The 19,154-nt window shown below is 50.0% G+C and overlaps 10 non-coding genes across 10 annotated transcripts; 5 read left to right on the forward strand and 5 right to left on the reverse strand.

Annotated features, from left to right (window-relative positions):
• Positions 1 to 1,098: 1,098 nt before the first annotated feature.
• Trnag-ccc (transfer RNA glycine (anticodon CCC)) lies at positions 1,099 to 1,170 on the reverse strand. The gene has a single exon. It is a non-coding gene; the product is annotated as a tRNA-Gly (tRNA).
• A 686-nt stretch (positions 1,171 to 1,856) lies between these two features.
• On the forward strand, positions 1,857 to 1,940 carry Trnal-uaa (transfer RNA leucine (anticodon UAA)). The gene has a single exon. It is a non-coding gene; the product is annotated as a tRNA-Leu (tRNA).
• A 1,125-nt stretch (positions 1,941 to 3,065) lies between these two features.
• Positions 3,066 to 3,137, reverse strand: Trnag-ccc (transfer RNA glycine (anticodon CCC)). Its single transcript has one exon. It is a non-coding gene; the product is annotated as a tRNA-Gly (tRNA).
• A 686-nt stretch (positions 3,138 to 3,823) lies between these two features.
• On the forward strand, positions 3,824 to 3,907 carry Trnal-uaa (transfer RNA leucine (anticodon UAA)). Its single transcript has one exon. It is a non-coding gene; the product is annotated as a tRNA-Leu (tRNA).
• A 1,125-nt stretch (positions 3,908 to 5,032) lies between these two features.
• Positions 5,033 to 5,104, reverse strand: Trnag-ccc (transfer RNA glycine (anticodon CCC)). Its single transcript has one exon. It is a non-coding gene; the product is annotated as a tRNA-Gly (tRNA).
• A 686-nt stretch (positions 5,105 to 5,790) lies between these two features.
• On the forward strand, positions 5,791 to 5,874 carry Trnal-uaa (transfer RNA leucine (anticodon UAA)). Its single transcript has one exon. It is a non-coding gene; the product is annotated as a tRNA-Leu (tRNA).
• Positions 5,875 to 6,999: 1,125 nt separating this feature from the next.
• On the reverse strand, positions 7,000 to 7,071 carry Trnag-ccc (transfer RNA glycine (anticodon CCC)). The gene has a single exon. It is a non-coding gene; the product is annotated as a tRNA-Gly (tRNA).
• Positions 7,072 to 7,757: 686 nt separating this feature from the next.
• On the forward strand, positions 7,758 to 7,841 carry Trnal-uaa (transfer RNA leucine (anticodon UAA)). The gene has a single exon. It is a non-coding gene; the product is annotated as a tRNA-Leu (tRNA).
• Positions 7,842 to 15,435: 7,594 nt separating this feature from the next.
• Positions 15,436 to 15,507, reverse strand: Trnag-ccc (transfer RNA glycine (anticodon CCC)). Its single transcript has one exon. It is a non-coding gene; the product is annotated as a tRNA-Gly (tRNA).
• Positions 15,508 to 16,188: 681 nt separating this feature from the next.
• Trnal-uaa (transfer RNA leucine (anticodon UAA)) lies at positions 16,189 to 16,272 on the forward strand. Its single transcript has one exon. It is a non-coding gene; the product is annotated as a tRNA-Leu (tRNA).
• Positions 16,273 to 19,154: the final 2,882 nt, after the last annotated feature.

Below are 19,154 nucleotides of genomic sequence, written 5' to 3' on the forward strand. Positions count from 1 at the left end.
CAAAACTACCAATTTCATACATGCGGGAAAACAAGTAAATTACGCGGGAACAGGTTCCACAGATACTACTAGAGACGGCAGTGACTATGGTGCTTGCCTTGCAAGTCTGATTGTCTGGCGGTCAGAAAGAATGGAAAGCTGCTAGGAGACATGGCTTTCGCCACGAGGCCAGGATTCGATTCCCGGTAGCCGAACATACTTTTGCTTGCTGTGTCTTGGTTATTCTCACAGCATTTACGATATCTTTGTGTTGTGGTTTTTGGGGTCCAAGCATCAGGCGAGCAAACGTGAAGGAAAGCAGATATGTGTTTAAATGAGTGTCAGGGCAGTAATAAAGGTGGATGAGACGGTGGATCGGGTATTGGACTGCAGACGTGCCACATTGCGTAGCTCGATAGCTGAGTAAGTTAGAGCGTCGTGCTGTGAACACAAAGGCCACGTATTCGACCGCACCAAGTGCCGTTTCATTTTTCTCCCCTAAAAGACAATGCTTCCTCCAGCGTGACACTGCCAGGTAAATAACAAGCGATCTTCACAAGAAGTAAGATGTTTACACGTTGCGCGATACTGTCGCCAACGGCCATACCGCGCGTAGTGCAGCGGTTCTCGTATGTTCACCGGCGTTAAGATTCGTTGGCCGTGGTTAGTACTTGGATGCGTGCTCGGCTGGGAACTCGATGTGCTGTTCGCTTCTTTCATTTTGCATTTTTCCTTCGGTTTCGCTGTTGCTTAGCGATAATGATGCGGTCCCGCACGCTGGCGCCACTCTTACCTCTCGGTACACTAAGGGGCGAATCTGTGGCCACAATAAAATGAAAGATTCTGTCGTGTGTTTGTCGATTTTTGATCTCTCCCAGTCGTTTCTCGCACCTGCCCTCTACATATATGCCCATTTCCAAGCGTCAGCTTTCGCGTCAGCCGAGCAAAGTCGAGACATGGAGACACACGATGCTGAGAAACGAAACCCGCAGACTAGCGCCATGGCAGCACGGACTGAGACGAGGGGCGAAGGAAAACTATTCGTACCGCGACAGTTCACAGTTTCGAAGATCGCGTTTCGTTACGTGGAATACCCGTAGAAGAAAAAGGTACGTTTTGTGCGGTGGCCGGGAATCGAACCCGGATCAACTGCTTGGGAAGCAACCATGCTGACCGTTACACCACCACCGCGTTGTGCTGCGTCCCACCCACGCCCTCATGTGTCGGCTACCCTCCTGCCACCAGAGGCCGAAGGCGATGGCGCTGTAGGCGCTCAACGCCAGGGCGGAGGTGAGCACATCTGAACGCAGTGCGTAGGTGCTGCTAGGGCGATGTAGTGAAGCTAGAAGCAGAACTGACAGCCGTTGAAAAACTGCCCTTTAATTTACAGCAGGGCGATAAAACAAATATCTAATGTGACGTACTTACTGATGATCCAGAGACGATGCAGCATATGTGTGCCAATCCAGAAGTAGAAAGCGCCTAAGTATCACAATATTAAGTTGGTTAGTTTGATGCTCGCCTGGAGCATATCATTAGCTTCCCCTGAGGGCGAAATGCACAGCGTAGCCGTTGCTAGGTAACGGCCTTTTGTGTCGTTTTTTGTTTTCTCTGCGTCAATGTGAATATTGATAACTACAGTTCTGCTCGTTCCACTCAAGACAGATGGCGACGGAAAACAATGGTTTAAGGCACCATGTTTAAGCTGTGGTTCCCGAAAGGGAGGTTTGTGGTGCAACCTCACATCTGACAACTCGTTTTAAATACTCTAAAACCAACGTAATTCCTTCACACAAGGAAAGAAAACACGCTAATTTCGCCGTCAGGCTCTGGAGATATTCCTTGAAAGGACGGTAGTAGAGACTTTGCGCTCACACGTCAGATTGGCCGAGCGGTCTAAGGCGCCAGATTTAAGCTCTGGTTCCCTAAGGCGAGCGTGGGTTCGAACCCCACATCTGACAATGCATTTTAGATATTCCAAAACTACCAATTTCATACATGCGGGAAAACAAGTAAATTACGCGGGAACAGGTTCCACAGATACTACTAGAGACGGCAGTGACTATGGTGCTTGCCTTGCAAGTCTGATTGTCTGGCGGTCAGAAAGAATGGAAAGCTGCTAGGAGACATGGCTTTCGCCACGAGGCCAGGATTCGATTCCCGGTAGCCGAACATACTTTTGCTTGCTGTGTCTTGGTTATTCTCACAGCATTTACGATATCTTTGTGTTGTGGTTTTTGGGGTCCAAGCATCAGGCGAGCAAACGTGAAGGAAAGCAGATATGTGTTTAAATGAGTGTCAGGGCAGTAATAAAGGTGGATGAGACGGTGGATCGGGTATTGGACTGCAGACGTGCCACATTGCGTAGCTCGATAGCTGAGTAAGTTAGAGCGTCGTGCTGTGAACACAAAGGCCACGTATTCGACCGCACCAAGTGCCGTTTCATTTTTCTCCCCTAAAAGACAATGCTTCCTCCAGCGTGACACTGCCAGGTAAATAACAAGCGATCTTCACAAGAAGTAAGATGTTTACACGTTGCGCGATACTGTCGCCAATGGCCATACCGCGCGTAGTGCAGCGGTTCTCGTATGTTCACCGGCGTTAAGATTCGTTGGCTGTGGTTAGTACTTGGATGCGTGCTCGGCTGGGAACTCGATGTGCTGTTCGCTTCTTTCATTTTGCATTTTTCCTTCGGTTTCGCTGTTGCTTAGCGATAATGATGCGGTCCCGCACGCTGGCGCCACTCTTACCTCTCGGTACACTAAGGGGCGAATCTGTGGCCACAATAAAATGAAAGATTCTGTCGTGTGTTTGTCGATTTTTGATCTCTCCCAGTCGTTTCTCGCACCTGCCCTCTACATATATGCCCATTTCCAAGCGTCAGCTTTCGCGTCAGCCGAGCAAAGTCGAGACAAGTCGACACATGGAGACACACGATGCTGAGAAACGAAACCCGCAGACTAGCGCCATGGCAGCACGGACTGAGACGAGGGGCGAAGGAAAACTATTCGTACCGCGACAGTTCACAGTTTCGAAGATCGCGTTTCGTTACGTGGAATACCCGTAGAAGAAAAAGGTACGTTTTGTGCGGTGGCCGGGAATCGAACCCGGATCAACTGCTTGGGAAGCAACCATGCTGACCGTTACACCACCACCGCGTTGTGCTGCGTCCCACCCACGCCCTCATGTGTCGGCTACCCTCCTGCCACCAGAGGCCGAAGGCGATGGCGCTGTAGGCGCTCAACGCCAGGGCGGAGGTGAGCACATCTGAACGCAGTGCGTAGGTGCTGCTAGGGCGATGTAGTGAAGCTAGAAGCAGAACTGACAGCCGTTGAAAAACTGCCCTTTAATTTACAGCAGGGCGATAAAACAAATATCTAATGTGACGTACTTACTGATGATCCAGAGACGATGCAGCATATGTGTGCCAATCCAGAAGTAGAAAGCGCCTAAGTATCACAATATTAAGTTGGTTAGTTTGATGCTCGCCTGGAGCATATCATTAGCTTCCCCTGAGGGCGAAATGCACAGCGTAGCCGTTGCTAGGTAACGGCCTTTTGTGTCGTTTTTTGTTTTCTCTGCGTCAATGTGAATATTGATAACTACAGTTCTGCTCGTTCCACTCAAGACAGATGGCGACGGAAAACAATGGTTTAAGGCACCATGTTTAAGCTGTGGTTCCCGAAAGGGAGGTTTGTGGTGCAACCTCACATCTGACAACTCGTTTTAAATACTCTAAAACCAACGTAATTCCTTCACACAAGGAAAGAAAACACGCTAATTTCGCCGTCAGGCTCTGGAGATATTCCTTGAAAGGACGGTAGTAGAGACTTTGCGCTCACACGTCAGATTGGCCGAGCGGTCTAAGGCGCCAGATTTAAGCTCTGGTTCCCTAAGGCGAGCGTGGGTTCGAACCCCACATCTGACAATGCATTTTAGATATTCCAAAACTACCAATTTCATACATGCGGGAAAACAAGTAAATTACGCGGGAACAGGTTCCACAGATACTACTAGAGACGGCAGTGACTATGGTGCTTGCCTTGCAAGTCTGATTGTCTGGCGGTCAGAAAGAATGGAAAGCTGCTAGGAGACATGGCTTTCGCCACGAGGCCAGGATTCGATTCCCGGTAGCCGAACATACTTTTGCTTGCTGTGTCTTGGTTATTCTCACAGCATTTACGATATCTTTGTGTTGTGGTTTTTGGGGTCCAAGCATCAGGCGAGCAAACGTGAAGGAAAGCAGATATGTGTTTAAATGAGTGTCAGGGCAGTAATAAAGGTGGATGAGACGGTGGATCGGGTATTGGACTGCAGACGTGCCACATTGCGTAGCTCGATAGCTGAGTAAGTTAGAGCGTCGTGCTGTGAACACAAAGGCCACGTATTCGACCGCACCAAGTGCCGTTTCATTTTTCTCCCCTAAAAGACAATGCTTCCTCCAGCGTGACACTGCCAGGTAAATAACAAGCGATCTTCACAAGAAGTAAGATGTTTACACGTTGCGCGATACTGTCGCCAACGGCCATACCGCGCGTAGTGCAGCGGTTCTCGTATGTTCACCGGCGTTAAGATTCGTTGGCCGTGGTTAGTACTTGGATGCGTGCTCGGCTGGGAACTCGATGTGCTGTTCGCTTCTTTCATTTTGCATTTTTCCTTCGGTTTCGCTGTTGCTTAGCGATAATGATGCGGTCCCGCACGCTGGCGCCACTCTTACCTCTCGGTACACTAAGGGGCGAATCTGTGGCCACAATAAAATGAAAGATTCTGTCGTGTGTTTGTCGATTTTTGATCTCTCCCAGTCGTTTCTCGCACCTGCCCTCTACATATATGCCCATTTCCAAGCGTCAGCTTTCGCGTCAGCCGAGCAAAGTCGAGACAAGTCGACACATGGAGACACACGATGCTGAGAAACGAAACCCGCAGACTAGCGCCATGGCAGCACGGACTGAGACGAGGGGCGAAGGAAAACTATTCGTACCGCGACAGTTCACAGTTTCGAAGATCGCGTTTCGTTACGTGGAATACCCGTAGAAGAAAAAGGTACGTTTTGTGCGGTGGCCGGGAATCGAACCCGGATCAACTGCTTGGGAAGCAACCATGCTGACCGTTACACCACCACCGCGTTGTGCTGCGTCCCACCCACGCCCTCATGTGTCGGCTACCCTCCTGCCACCAGAGGCCGAAGGCGATGGCGCTGTAGGCGCTCAACGCCAGGGCGGAGGTGAGCACATCTGAACGCAGTGCGTAGGTGCTGCTAGGGCGATGTAGTGAAGCTAGAAGCAGAACTGACAGCCGTTGAAAAACTGCCCTTTAATTTACAGCAGGGCGATAAAACAAATATCTAATGTGACGTACTTACTGATGATCCAGAGACGATGCAGCATATGTGTGCCAATCCAGAAGTAGAAAGCGCCTAAGTATCACAATATTAAGTTGGTTAGTTTGATGCTCGCCTGGAGCATATCATTAGCTTCCCCTGAGGGCGAAATGCACAGCGTAGCCGTTGCTAGGTAACGGCCTTTTGTGTCGTTTTTTGTTTTCTCTGCGTCAATGTGAATATTGATAACTACAGTTCTGCTCGTTCCACTCAAGACAGATGGCGACGGAAAACAATGGTTTAAGGCACCATGTTTAAGCTGTGGTTCCCGAAAGGGAGGTTTGTGGTGCAACCTCACATCTGACAACTCGTTTTAAATACTCTAAAACCAACGTAATTCCTTCACACAAGGAAAGAAAACACGCTAATTTCGCCGTCAGGCTCTGGAGATATTCCTTGAAAGGACGGTAGTAGAGACTTTGCGCTCACACGTCAGATTGGCCGAGCGGTCTAAGGCGCCAGATTTAAGCTCTGGTTCCCTAAGGCGAGCGTGGGTTCGAACCCCACATCTGACAATGCATTTTAGATATTCCAAAACTACCAATTTCATACATGCGGGAAAACAAGTAAATTACGCGGGAACAGGTTCCACAGATACTACTAGAGACGGCAGTGACTATGGTGCTTGCCTTGCAAGTCTGATTGTCTGGCGGTCAGAAAGAATGGAAAGCTGCTAGGAGACATGGCTTTCGCCACGAGGCCAGGATTCGATTCCCGGTAGCCGAACATACTTTTGCTTGCTGTGTCTTGGTTATTCTCACAGCATTTACGATATCTTTGTGTTGTGGTTTTTGGGGTCCAAGCATCAGGCGAGCAAACGTGAAGGAAAGCAGATATGTGTTTAAATGAGTGTCAGGGCAGTAATAAAGGTGGATGAGACGGTGGATCGGGTATTGGACTGCAGACGTGCCACATTGCGTAGCTCGATAGCTGAGTAAGTTAGAGCGTCGTGCTGTGAACACAAAGGCCACGTATTCGACCGCACCAAGTGCCGTTTCATTTTTCTCCCCTAAAAGACAATGCTTCCTCCAGCGTGACACTGCCAGGTAAATAACAAGCGATCTTCACAAGAAGTAAGATGTTTACACGTTGCGCGATACTGTCGCCAACGGCCATACCGCGCGTAGTGCAGCGGTTCTCGTATGTTCACCGGCGTTAAGATTCGTTGGCCGTGGTTAGTACTTGGATGCGTGCTCGGCTGGGAACTCGATGTGCTGTTCGCTTCTTTCATTTTGCATTTTTCCTTCGGTTTCGCTGTTGCTTAGCGATAATGATGCGGTCCCGCACGCTGGCGCCACTCTTACCTCTCGGTACACTAAGGGGCGAATCTGTGGCCACAATAAAATGAAAGATTCTGTCGTGTGTTTGTCGATTTTTGATCTCTCCCAGTCGTTTCTCGCACCTGCCCTCTACATATATGCCCATTTCCAAGCGTCAGCTTTCGCGTCAGCCGAGCAAAGTCGAGACAAGTCGACACATGGAGACACACGATGCTGAGAAACGAAACCCGCAGACTAGCGCCATGGCAGCACGGACTGAGACGAGGGGCGAAGGAAAACTATTCGTACCGCGACAGTTCACAGTTTCGAAGATCGCGTTTCGTTACGTGGAATACCCGTAGAAGAAAAAGGTACGTTTTGTGCGGTGGCCGGGAATCGAACCCGGATCAACTGCTTGGGAAGCAACCATGCTGACCGTTACACCACCACCGCGTTGTGCTGCGTCCCACCCACGCCCTCATGTGTCGGCTACCCTCCTGCCACCAGAGGCCGAAGGCGATGGCGCTGTAGGCGCTCAACGCCAGGGCGGAGGTGAGCACATCTGAACGCAGTGCGTAGGTGCTGCTAGGGCGATGTAGTGAAGCTAGAAGCAGAACTGACAGCCGTTGAAAACCTGCCCTTTAATTTACAGCAGGGCGATAAAACAAATATCTAATGTGACGTACTTACTGATGATCCAGAGACGATGCAGCATATGTGTGCCAATCCAGAAGTAGAAAGCGCCTAAGTATCACAATATTAAGTTGGTTAGTTTGATGCTCGCCTGGAGCATATCATTAGCTTCCCCTGAGGGCGAAATGCACAGCGTAGCCGTTGCTAGGTAACGGCCTTTTGTGTCGTTTTTTGTTTTCTCTGCGTCAATGTGAATATTGATAACTACAGTTCTGCTCGTTCCACTCAAGACAGATGGCGACGGAAAACAATGGTTTAAGGCACCATGTTTAAGCTGTGGTTCCCGAAAGGGAGGTTTGTGGTGCAACCTCACATCTGACAACTCGTTTTAAATACTCTAAAACCAACGTAATTCCTTCACACAAGGAAAGAAAACACGCTAATTTCGCCGTCAGGCTCTGGAGATATTCCTAGAAAGGACGGTAGTAGAGACTTAGCATTCACACGTCGGATTGGACGAACGGTCTAAGGCGCCAGATTTAAGCTCTGGTTCCCTAAGGGGAGCGTGGGTTCGAACCCCACATCTGACAATGCATTTTAGATATTCCAAAACTACCAACGTCGTACATGCGGGAAAACAAGTGAATTACGCGGGAACAGGTTCCACAGATACTACTAGAAACGGCAGTGACTATGGTGCTTGCCTTGCAAGTCTGATTGTCTGGCGGTCAGAAAGAATGGAAAGCTGTTAGGAGACATGGCTTTCAGCCACGAGGCCCGGATTCGATTCACGGTAGCCGAACATACTTTTGTTTGCTGAGTCTTGGTTATTCTCACGGCATTTACGATATCTTTGTGTTGTGGTTTTTGGGGTCCAAGCATCAGGCGAGCAAACGTGAACGAAAGCAGATATGTGTGTAAATGAGTGTCAGGGCAGTAATAAAGGTGGATGAGACGGTGGATCGGGTATTGGGCTGCAGACGTGCCACATTGCGTAGCTCGATAGCTGAGTAAGTTAGAGCGTCGTGCTGTGAACACAAAGGCTACGTATTCGACCGCACCAAGTGCCGTTTCATTTTTCTCCCCTAAAAGACAATGCTTCCTCCAGCGAGACACTGCCAAGTAAATAACAAGCGATCTTCACAAGAAGTAAGGTGTCTACACGTCGCGCGATACTGTCGCCAACGGCCATACCGCGCGTAGTGCAGCGGTTCTCATCTGTTCACCGGCGTTAAGAATCGTTGGCCGTGGGTAGTACTTGGATGCGTGCTCGGCTGGGAACTCGACGTGCTCTTGGCTTCTTTCATTTATACGCCGGTCGGCCGCGCGCCAGCCAACACCTCGGTGCCTGGCGTGCTGTGTTTACCTCGTGCGACTGGGCCGGCGGCGCCTCGCGTGTCCTCTGCTCCCTCTGCCTCGTGGTTTTCTTTCTTTCTACTGAACTGTAAGTCATGGATATCCTTTACGATGAAAGTGAAGAGCGACAGAATAATATTCAGTGCGAGTTTGATCGTTCCGTAGAGAAACCGTCGGCTTTCGAGATCCATCGTTGGTTACTTGAGGACTTGTTGTTGTCTACTACTGATGTGCTCGGTATTCAGTTCGATACGTTTTTAAATTCTGTGTTCTTGAAACTGAAATCTCCCGATCTGTGTGATGCTGTTGTTTCTGTTAATGACGGTGTTCGTAGATTTCGACACCTTAACGGAAATATTAGTAATGTCACTGCGTCTCATGCTGGTTTTGGTCTTCGACAAATACGAATATTTAACCTCCCGTGTGAAATTCGCAACGACACTATTTCTCGTCACTTGCGGCCTTATGGCACTGTTCTATCTGTAGTGAAAGAGAAATGGTCGTCTGCGTACATATTTCAAGTCGAGAACGGTGTGCGCAGTGTTAAGATGGTGGTCAGGCAGCATATTCCGTCTTTTATTTTGGTAAACGGCCACCGTGCGTTTGTCACGTACAGTGGCCAGCCACAGACTTGCTCATTTTGTAACGGTGTCGGACATTATCGGCAGGATTGTCCGAAGCGCAAACGGCCTGTTCAGCTACCACTTGAGGCCAATTTGCAAGGAGCTAGTTTTGCTTCCGTCGCTGCTACGGTCTTGGGTTCCGCCCCCCCCCCCCCCCCTCCCCGCGCCCGCGCGGCGTGCGGCGGCAGATGTTAATCTTGCTGCCGCCGCAGAAGCGATGGATGTGTCTGCTGATGCTACTGTCTCTGTTCTTGCGACTACCGGCCAGGAATCTTTGTCCGCGGCTTCGGAAAACGTGCCTGCTGCTCTTCAACCGGTTGTGGGTGCTGTTGTGTCGGAGACTGTCTCTGACTCCGTGCCGCCATCGGTAACCGATGTTGTTCCGCGCCCTACTTCGGACGCTGTTGCACCTATTGTGTCGCAGTTGGCACCCTCTCCTTCTGTGCCTGCACCCGTCGTTGTACCCTCTGATGTTTCTGAGCCTAATCCTGTTGCGGAATCACGCCATGTTTTTGTGGAACCAAAACCGCAACGGGATGAAGCTCGTTCTCGGAGTTCCAGTAGGCAACGCTTCCGCAGTGCCAGTAGCTCCCCTTCTTACGACAGGGGTTTCACGCGGCGTGACCGTAGTCCGTCCCCGGTAGGGCGCTCCCCCGCCTCTTCTTGGGCGTCGCAACGCCGTTCCGCGCGGCGCGACCTCGACGTGGAGCTACGGCCGCCTCAGGCTTCCGGCTCCGGGCGCCAGCCGCCGCGCAAACAGCAACAACAGCCGCAGCGGGCCTCCTCTCGCCACGCGCAGTCCGCTGATCTGAGCGATGCGGCGCAGCAACGTGACGTTGCTGTTCGCCATCTGCGGACTGTGTTAAGTCAACCAGCCTCTGTAGACGTGCCTGTTTTAGCGCCTGACACAGTCTCGGCTGTGACTGCGGCACCTATGTCGACGAAACGGAAGGCTGAGGATGTCCACCGACGTCGCGCTGGTCCTTCTATCCACGACCGCGTGTCGGTGCCTCCCTCCGACGTGCAGATGCCCGTCAGGGATCCTGTATCGGTCGCTTCTGCCGTGCCAGCTACTGCCACCCTGCCACCCCTCTCCCCCTTCGAGCCTTCGGAGTGGGCGGAGGATGTTGTGGAGGGTGAGGAGACATAGTGTGTGTCCTGTGTGCCCCCTCCTCTGTCGTGCACCTGCACATTCCATGTTTTCTGTGTGTTTTTACTTTTGTGTGTGTCTTTTAACTGTGTGAGTCTATGACTTACGATTTTAGCCAGTGGAATGTTGTCACTTTTAATCTTAACAAGTTGAGCCACCCGTGCAAGTTACTGGCTTTTAAGGCCTTTTTAAGTGATCACCGCTGCCATGTTGTCTTTTAACAAAAGGTGACGCGCGATGCACTTGTCTTTTTACACGATTTTAGTGACTTTATTGTTGTTGACAATGTTTTACCGGATTCCAATGCAGGAACTGCCATTTTAGTCCGTTCTGACCTTGCTATTTCCGACGTTGCTATTTTACCAAATGGTCGTGCTGTTAGTTGCACTATACTGGGCGTTGTCTTTGTTAACGTTTATGCCCCGTCTGGGAACGATAAGCCGGCGAGGGCTGTTTTTTATGGGCAGGAATTGTGTGCACTGCTACACCGGAATGTGGATGCTTTCGTTGTCGGCGGCGATTTTAATTGCGTTTTAGATGTTGTCGATCAGGTGCCTCGTCCTAACATTTGTCGCGAGCTTGGCGATTTGATTCGCAGTTTTCAGCTCGTTGATACGTGGCGTGTTTTAAACCCTGACGTCACCCACTATACTCATTTTTATCCCACGGGGCACAGCCGCCTGGACAGAATTTACATTTCTGCCTCGCTTTCTGCCCGCATTTGCCGCACGGAAATGTTTCCCGTGCTGTTTTCTGATCATTCCGGTTACCTTTGCCAGCTTTTATTGCCTAAATTCTGTATTCCCAGGCGACCGACTCTGTGGAAATTTAATTGTGCTTTATTGAACGACGACCATTTTGTGACGTGTTTCACCAATCGGTGGCACAAATTACTCGAGACTAGGCGAGGTGACTGTAGTGTGCTGGAGTGGTGGGTTGGGGAGGCCAAGCCGGTGATCCGGCGGGTTTTAATGGATTTTAGCCGCGAGGCGGCTCGTTGGCGTCGCGCTACGGCCCGTTTCCATCAGGCGTGTTTACAAGACCTCGCGCTGCGCGTGACGTCAAAGCCTGCCTTGCTGCCCGCTTTTAAGCAATTCCAGCGTAAGCTTCTCGATGATTTGCGCGCTGTTAGTGCCGGTGTCGTCGTCCGCAGCCAGCCTGTGGGGGTTGTCGATGGCGAACCTTTGTCGCTTTACCATCTGACCAGGGAACGAAGGCGGCGCGCCCGTCTGCACATCAGTACCTGGAAAAAGTGCGACGGTGGACGGACTACGGTCCAGTCCGACATTGAGCGGGATATTTTTCATCATTTTAGTTCCCTTTTCCGTGCGCTGGATGTTGATTGTGATGCGTTGCGGGATTTTTTACAAGTCATACCTCATGTTTTAACTCGTGCGGATAGGACGCATTTAAATGCTGCTTATGTACCTGACGACCTGTACGACGCTATCAGACGAAGCCCTAAGTGTAAATCGCCTGGTCCCGACGGCATTCCTTCTGAATTTTATTTGAAGTTTTATGATCTTTTTCGTGATGTTTTTGTAGCTCTTTAAATGAAATACGGGATGGTGCTGTTATCCCTGCTGCGTTTGAGGAGGGGGTAGTGACCTTAGTACCTAAATCGACTGCGACGCCCTGTATTGACGCTGTTCGGCCGATCACCTTACTTAACGCCGACTTTAAGATTGTGACGCGCTGTGTGGCTCAACGTCTTAAAGTTGTTTTACCGTCGGTTCTCAGTGACGGTCAATCATGTGCGGTGCCGGGTCGAAACATTTTTGACGCCGTTCTCGCATATCGCGACTGTATCGGCTTTGTTAAAAGTGCGGGAGTGCCGACAGCTGCCATCTTATTGATTGACTTCAAAAACGCTTTCGACCGCGTTAGCCATGTATACCTCCGCCAGGTTCTTGTGCGGATGGGATTCGGTCTTAAGTTTACGACTGTGGTAAAGCATCTTTTACAGAATGCGACGTCACGAGTTAGTGTCAACGGCCGCTTGACGCCGGCTTTCCGTGTTGAGCGCTCGGTGCGGCAGGGGTGTCCCCTTTCGATGGCCCTTTTTTCTGTAGCCTTAGATCCGTTGCTGCGGATTATCGGCCGCGAATGCCGCGGCATTCAGGTCGGGGCGGACCGCCTCATTTGTAAGGCATACGCCGACGACCTTGGTGTTTTTCTTGGCCATTCCGATGACGTTGACAATTTATATGGCGCACTGCAACGCTTTGAAAAAGCCACAGGTGCCATTGTCAACCCTGCTAAGACTGTTTGTTTGCCTCTTACACCCCGCGCACGGTCTTTACAGCGGAACTGGTTCTGCGTCCGCGAACAGCAAAAAGTCCTAGGCGTGCTTTTTTCTTCTCACCCACAACGGATGGAGGCGCTTAATTGGCGGTCCACGCTGCACGAGGTGCGTGCCGTTGCCAAGATCTATGCGGCTCGCACGTTGGCGCTTCGTGATAAGGTGGCCTTGATCAATACTAACATTCTGGCCAGGGCGTGGTATCTCGCACAGGTCCTTCCACTGCCTCGGCAATTGGAACGTGCCCTCAAGCAGGCGGTGTATTGGTTTTTATGGCGAGGTGACATTTTTAAGGTCTCGTATGACACTTGTACTCTCAGCCCGACAGATGGTGGTTTGGGTTTAGTAGATCTTCGCGCGAAGTGCTCTGCTCTGTTTTGGAAACGGACCACTGTTGTGATGGAGAGGGCCCCGAACGGTACCACTGCGGCGGTCTTCAATCTGTATCGTCCTCCATCTGCGGCGGCGCCGGTGAATGTCTCGCACATTCCCTTTTTTCATAATTATGTGCGTAGCTACTATATGGAAAACAGCTACTTGGAGCTCTGTGACGTTCCCAACCTTCGCGTCAGCGACGTCGTTTCCGCTTTCCGTGGGTCTACTGAGCGTTGTAAGTGGGAGTATCGGCTACCGTGGTATAACTGGGTCACGGTATGGAAAAATCTTGCCAGCAATGTTCTTCCTCCCTCTGTACACGCAGTGTGGTACAAGGTTGTGCATCGTACCTTCCCTACGAATGCGAAGCTCCACTCCATTAATCTCATCTCGTCTGGAGCTTGTGACCTGTGTGCTGTGGAAGATACGCTTGAACACCGTTTCGTGTGTGGCCATTTTTGCAGTGTTTGGCATACCGCCCGAGATATGGTTCGCCTTATCAATCGGGTGGATACGCGCTCTGTTTTGCCGACAGACGTCTTAATCCCTCAGTGCGCCGCCTACCCGAATACTAAGAAGAATGCCACGGTGTGGCTACTGGGTCATACCGTTTTCGCAATATTTTCCCTGAAATTGACAACCGAATTTGACTTTCTTACATACTTATGGACTCAGCATGAACAAACTGCAGCCATGCCTGGCTATCGTGCTAATTTCGCGAATTTTTTGCAGGTTGCCCTTGCTCATGCTTTTACCCGGATGTCGATGGCTATTTAACATGGTTTGATGATTTGGTATACTCTTCTACTTCGACCGCTCGAGTTGTGTTTTCCAGGAACGTACAATTATCGAAATTCGTGTAATCAGAGGTACTCTACTTTTTATTCTTTGTGTTCCTTTTCATTTCCGGTGTGGTTTACCTTCTCCTTGTTTCTGCTTATTTTTATGCTGTGGACATCGGCGATTTCTTTTTGCAGAACTGACTATCTCATGTAGGTCACCCAAGTGGCGGCAGTCCTATATTTTAGTCTTTTCCTGAATTACCGCGCAGTGACTTTTATTTTCTTCTTCTGGTTACACTTTTCCACTTGTTGAACTTTACTCCTCTGCTTTACTGGTGTGGAACTTTCCCAGTAATAGTACGCCTGAGGAAGTGGCTTCTTTTTCTAGTTTTGTGTTTTATATTTTTCTAATCTTGTTTTCTGGTGGAATACTTGTCTCCATTTATAAGATTTCATGGATTATGGCTTTTCCTTTGCACCTGCCGCTTTTTCCCGACGGACGTCGACATTCTCAGGGATGCTAACGGGGGTTCCGTTTTCTTTTTCTTCTGTTCGTCGTGGGACATGGAGTCAACAGTACCTTTATAGCTCATGAAGCTCGCCAATGGAAGGCGTTTTGTGGAGAGCGACAAGGCCGGGCTATAAGGGGAGATGGGAGGCCGTAAAAAAAAAAAAAAAAAAAAAAAAAAAAAAAAAAAAAAAAAAAAAGTGCTGTTGGCTCCCCTTCATTTACTTTTTTTTTTATACCGCCCTCTTTCCATACCACCGTTCTGTTGTGACAAAGATTCTTGCTTAAGCATTTTAAACTACTGTAATGACCATAAGGTACGAAATTGCAGTAAATGTCTCAGTGTGAGGGAGAATGTGCTAACCAAGTTCGCCAGGAAGTCTTTGAAAACGACAAAACAGTATTATCTAAAAAAAATAAAAAAAATAAAAAAAAAGTGCGGTTTCATTTTTCGCCCCTAAAAGACAATGCTTCCTCCAGCGAGACACTGCCAGGTAAATAACAAGCGATCTTCACAAGAAGTAAGGTGTCTACACGTAGCGCGATACTGTCGCCAACGGCCATACCGCGCGTAGTGCAGCGGTTCTCGTATGTTCACCGGCGTTAAGAATCGTTGGCCGTGGGTAGTACTTGGATTCGTGCTCGGCTGGGAACTCGACGTGCTCTTGGCTTCTTTCATTTTGCATTTTTCCTTCGGTTCCGTAGTTGCTTAGCGATAATGATGCGGTCACGCACGCTGACGCCACTCGTGCCTCTCGGTACACTAAGGGACGAATCTGTGGCCACAATAAAATGAAAGGTTCTGTCGTGTGTTTGTCGTTTTTTGGTCTCTCCCAGTCGTTTCTAGCGCCTGCCCTCTACATATATGCCCATTTCCAAGCGTCAGCTTTCGCGTTAGCCGAGCAAAGTCGAGACAAGTCGACACATGGAGACACACGATGCTGAGAAACGAAACCCGCAGACTAGCGCCCTGGCAGCACGGACTGAGACGAGGGGCGAAGGAAAACTATTCGTACCGCGACAGTTCACAGTTTCGAAGATCGCGTTTCGTTACGTGGAATACCCGTAGAAGAAAAAAGTACCTTTTGTGCGGTGGCCGGGAATCGAACCCGGATCAACTGCTTGGGAAGCAACCATGCTGACCGTTACACCACCACCGCGCTGTGCTGCGTCCCACCCACGCCCTGATGTGTCGGCTACCCTCCTGCCAGCAGAGGCCGAAGGCGATGGCGCTGCAGGCGCTCAACGCCAGGGCGGAGGTGAGTACATCTGAACGCAGTGCGTAGGTGCTGCTAGGGCGATGTAGTGAAGCTAGAAGCAGAACTGACAGCCGTTGAAAAACTGCCCTTTAATTTACAGCAGGGCGATAAAACAAATATCTAATGTGACGTACTTACTGATGATCGAGAGACGATTCAGCATATGTGTGCCAATCCAGAAGTAGAAAGCGCCTAAGTATCACAATATTAAGTTGGTTAGTTTGATGCTCGCCTGGAGCATATCATTAGCTTCCCCTGAGGGCGAAATGCACAGCGTAGCCGTTGCTAGGGAACGGCCTTTTCTGTCGTTTTTTGTTTTCTCTGCGTCAATGTGAATATTGATAACTACAGTTCTGCTCGTTCCACTCAAGACAGATGGCGACGGAAAACAATGGTTTAAGGCACCATGTTTAAGCTGTGGTTCCCGAAAGGGAGGGTGGGGTGCAACCTCACATCTGACAACTCGTTTTAAATACCCTAAAAAACCGTATTTCCTTCATAGAAGTAAAAACAAGCAAATTTCGCAGTCAGGCTCTGGAGATGTTGCTAGAAATTACGGCAGGAAATGGTTTGCCTTCACACGTCAGATTGGCCGAGCGGTCTAAGGCGCCAGATTTAAGCTCTGGTTCCCGAATGGGAGCGTGGGTTCGAACCCCACATCTGCCAATGGAATTTAGACGCACTCGGACAGGGTATGCGTGCACATCGCGGTGAGCCGCACTGCCGACGTCTGTTTGTTTACATCGCCGGGCCGCGTTTTCGGAGGGGACTTTGGGGCCTCGTCGTTCATGTTTTCCGCACTGCATACTTGTAAGTAGAAAATGTCGACATTCGGTGCTTAGTGTGTATTTGGTAGGAGTGCTCTCCGCCCTACCGCATTTGAAATTCATGAGTGGTTATTTGAGGACTTAATATTCATGAAAAAGTCGTTGACACTTGTCAATTGGACTTTGTACTGTACTGCCTGTTTCTGAAATTTACTTCCGGAGACATTTGTGAGAAATTTGTTGCAAAATTTAGTGGCAGTCACCGATTCGAACATGCAGACCGGTGTATCAGTCACGTGCAAAAAGTGACGTCTGGTTAAAGAATTCGAATTGTTCGTGTTTTTAACGTATGCCCGGATGAAATTTTCGCTCTTGCCTTGTCTCGTTTTTGTGACGTTTTGAACATTACGATGGAAAAATGGTCTAGCGCATACCTTTGTAAGGTAGCTAGTGGTGTTCGCAACGCAAGAGTGGGCTTGAAACAGCACATCCCCTCTTATTTTGTAATCGGTGGGGTTCGCGCTCAAATCTCATATATTGGGAAACCGCCAACATGTGCCGTATGCCTCTCCACGGAACTTTTGAGGAGTGACTGCCCTCGGCGACGGCCTGTTCAATTAGGGCGCGAGGATGTTGTGGGTGGCGGCGAAAAATTTGTGCACCTCATGAGCGAGATTGCCGCAGGCACGTCCTTGCCAGTCCGACCGACGGCCGTTGATTCCGTAGTTGACACGCCTGTCGAAGAACATAGTACAACAACTGACGGGAAGGAGCAAATGGTAAATGGTGGTTGTTCAGGACAGGACCGCTCCCCTGCCCCCCCCCCCCCCCCCCCCCGCCCCTGGCGGAACGGGTTGAGGATGAAAGGGAATTACTCTCTGTTCGTAATGACGCTATTCAGTCGGAGTCGCGGGAGGTAACAGGTGCTTGTTTACCCCCCCCCCCCCCCCCCGCCCCTCCCTGTGACACCTACTGCCGATACGGTAACGCCTACTGCGGAGAGCAAAAAGCAACGTCGACAGCGGGGCGAGGGCAAACAGGGCAAGGAACAGAACCCAGCCACTTTAGTGAGTCACCCCGCTGCGGAGAGTGGTGGTGAAAGTGAGGCTATGTCGCAGTGTTCCTCCCGTAGTAGCAGCCCCGCAAGGAAAGAGAAGATACGAGCACACACCGACCGATTAAAACAAGTTTTCAGCGGCGGGAGGGAGCAGGACGTTGCAGCTGCGAAGCGCAAATTAGAGCAAGGCTGTGAGCGGTTACATCAGCACCCGCGCAAACATTCTGTGCCGTCAACGCCGGCCATAACATATCGCGCGGCGGCCAGGCGGAAGCCACCAAGATGTCGGGCGACACGCGGCAAGCTCCTCCGCCCCCTGATAGCCAAAGCCCGTGGTGGCACCAGGAGCAGGACGAGGGGGGGGGGGGGGGGGCAGTATAAATGTTCGCTGACCCACACCGTCGTCAAGAGCCCATCTACATTGACATTGTCCCGGAAATTATTGTGTATCGAACTGTGTCCGGTGTTCAAAAATGGTTCAAATGGCTCCGAGCTTTTTGGGACTTAACTTCTGAGGTCATCAGTCCCCTACAACTTAGAACTACTTAAACCTAACTAACCTAAGGACATCACACACATCCATGCCCGAGGCAGGATTCGAACCTGCGACCGTAGCGGTCGCGCGGTTCCATACTGAAGCGCCTAGAACCGCTCGGCCACCCCGGTCGTCGGGAACGGTGTATTGTAGTGCCCTGTTTTGTAGCTTTTTACCTACTAGTAACAACAGTGTTTGAAGAACTTTTGAAATGTCAATTTTATGCCTGCTGATCCCAATTTACGTATAAGTACGGCGCAGTATCACTTCGTCGCTGCTTTTTATATTGCTCTACCTTGTCCCACTATTTAAAATGTCTACGCACCCACAACAAACGCAAGTGTTTTCTGTTTTGACGTTAAATGTTGCTGGTATCTCAGCGGTGCACAAGGTTGCTGCTTTTAAAGACGTTTTATATCATGGCAGTATTAGCAATATTCCGGGCTACGACGTTATTTACAATCTTAATAGTGATAAGAACAGTGGCACTGCAATTTTATACAAATCGTCCTTTAAACCTACGGACATCCGACTTCTCCCTAATGGTCGTATACTGGCGTGTGTCATTGCGGGAGTCCAATTTGTCAACGTATATGTGCCCTCGGGGACTGATCAAAAACGCACAAGAGCTCGTGTTTTTACCACGGACATATGCCCCTTTTTGGCTACGGCTCGTCCCATCGTATTCTGTGGCGATATTAATTGTGTTGTTGCCTCTGCTGACCAATATCCCACCCCCTCTAAATGTGCAGAACTGAATACACTTTAACTGCAGTGGACTTGCGTGATTCGTGGCGACACTACCACCCCATCATGACGCAGCATACCCACTTTTATACAGGAGGGGCCAGTAGAATTGATAGGATTTACGTTTCACGGGAGCTAACAGACGCTTTACGCGCAGTCGAAGTTCTGCCTGTCGCCATGAGTGATCATTGTGGCTATGTGTGTGCCTTGCGGTTGCAGTGCTGTCGCACGAAATCTCTTCCGGCATATTGGAAATTAAATACCGGATATATGGGTGCCGAAGGGCTCCGTGCGGAGATGCGTGTAGCATGGCAGCAGTGTTTAGAAAAATTCAACAATTACGGGTCATGCATCGAGTGGTGGGTGGCGAATGCCAAACCGCTTTGGCGAAAGGCGGCGCAATTACATAGTCGAGACGCGAGTTACTGGCACAGGCGTACGT

Source organism: Schistocerca serialis, chromosome 2 (assembly GCF_023864345.2).
Source record: "Schistocerca serialis cubense isolate TAMUIC-IGC-003099 chromosome 2, iqSchSeri2.2, whole genome shotgun sequence".
Taxonomy (NCBI): Eukaryota; Metazoa; Arthropoda; class Insecta; order Orthoptera; family Acrididae; genus Schistocerca; species Schistocerca serialis.